Consider the following 2,174-nt stretch of genomic DNA (forward strand, 5'->3'; position numbering starts at 1 on the left):
CCCGGGCCTTGCCAGGAAAGCGCAGGTCTGCTTTCGCTTGCGTGTGGCTTGCAAGGGAAGCCAGCCCTGGAGAGAGTGCCTCTGAGCCCCTGCAGACTGCCTTCCTGCCCCCCTCTTAGCAACCCCAACTTGCTAATTGGGGGTCCTCCTGGAATTGGGGGTCCTCCTGGAAGGACATCTTCATCCCCAGGCGACAGAGATAACATTTTGCAGGAGGGAAAGGCGGACTCTGTGGTATATCATAGAGGCTGGGAGAATTGGGGAGATCTATCAGGGGAAGCAATAGCCCCGCCCACTCAGCTTTTACAAACGCAAAGCTGCTCCAAACCTCCAGGGATTTCCCGAACCAGAGTTGGCAACCTTGAACATAGCCCGTCCTGCAGTTATGGGGCACTCAGGAAAGGGCTTTGTGTTCCTATGCAAAGCTGAATCCTTTCAGAGGGCTTTCCTGCAAAGGCAATGGGGTTGCGCTGCACAAAAGGGCTCACAAACCTACTTGGCTATATTATCAGAGAATGCAGTTTCTATAGTGGTGCATTCATTATTCATTGATTTATTATTTAGAGCACAGGTGTCAAACTCGCGGCCCTCCAGATGTTACGGACTACAGTTCCCATCATCCCCTGCCAGCATCATGCTGGCAGGGAATGATAAGAACATGAATCTCTCTTTATTAGGCAATTATAATTAAGTTATTTCAGAATCGCTAGACAGTCTCTCAGGGCAGGTTACAGTAAAAGCCATAATAAAATCCCATATGATCGTAAAGCCACTGTAAAACCAATCCTAACAACAAAGCGTTCGAGACTCTGCTACCCCAATTACTCCCCAAAGGGAAAGGTGCGTACAGGACACTTTGAGGTCCCCACAAATCCCAATGGGGGGAACCACCCCCAATGCCCAGGTGTATAGTTTATTGTTAAAATGTGTGGGTGCTGTCAAGTCTCAGCCGACTCTGCAGGCGTTTCAAGGGTTGAGAAAGTTTGGGGAGAACTAAGCCCCGAGGTCACCCAGCAGACTTCATTTGGAAAAGCGGAGAATCGTACCCTGTTCTCCATATTATTATTATTATTATTATACACATTACAGCACAGCACAAGTGTCTGGAATTCATCTCTGAATATCGAGTCCTTCCCAAGGACCTAGGATATTAGAGGTATTTGCGTAGAATATGTGCAGTTCCTAGAAGTGCTGCTTTCTGCAGCATGTGGACTGATGTTCTGTCTAAGTTTAGGCTTTCCAGATGTTTTTCAAGATTTCTTGGGATTCCTCCTAGAGCACCGACTACTAGTGGGATTACTGTTGTTCATTTTTTGCCTTACAGTCAGTTTGGGCTTTAATTTATGGAGTCAGCATGTTGTGATCTTTTCCAGCTCTTTGTCCTCTACCCTGCTGTCAACTGGCACAGCAACATCTATGACTCAAACATGTTTTTTCTCTACCACTGTTATGTCTGGGGTGTTTGTGTGCCAGGTGTGTCTGTCTGTATTCTAGAAGTCCCAGAGTATTTTTGCTTCTTCATTTTTCTGCTTGATCTTCTCTGGCTTGTGCTGCATTACCAGGTCTTGCTACAGGGCAGGCCCGGTACTTTTGCAAAGGTTCCGGTACATTGCTGCTATCTATTGTGGCGTTCGAGATAGTCAGTTTGGGCTATTTTCTTACAACAGCAGATGATGTGCTCCACCGGTTTCATCACCCTCTTTGCAGAGGCGGCACTTTGGGTCGTGTAGGACTTTTCAATTCGTGTCTTTATTGCATTTGTCCTTAATGCTTGCTCCTGGGCAGCAAAGTGAGCCTTCAGTTTCCTTCTTTAGAGTTCCCTTCTGAGCCACTCCATGTTTCTTTAACAATCAACCTTCCCTTCAATGTTCTTAAAATTGCTGCCCGTAGGTGGCTTGTTTAGCCACTGCTCCTTTAGATGTTCGCTGTTGGACTCTATACTCTTTTTTGATTCTTTGGCTTTCAACATCTCAGCTGTGGACTTCTTTCAATGCTGGCTCTTGACTTTCTTGGATGTATTCTGTCAGGCCTCTTTTCTCTTCCTCTACTGATTAGCGGTAGGCAACCCTCTTCCTCCTTCTGACCTTGCTAGGTGGAGTCTGTCTACATCACTTCTTGAATGCAGTGCTTTCGATTGATGGTCATAATTTTCCTTGTTTTTTCTGTCCAGGATG

The sequence above is a fragment of the Sphaerodactylus townsendi genome, linkage group LG11, assembly GCF_021028975.2.
Source record: "Sphaerodactylus townsendi isolate TG3544 linkage group LG11, MPM_Stown_v2.3, whole genome shotgun sequence".
Classification (NCBI taxonomy): Eukaryota; Metazoa; Chordata; class Lepidosauria; order Squamata; family Sphaerodactylidae; genus Sphaerodactylus; species Sphaerodactylus townsendi.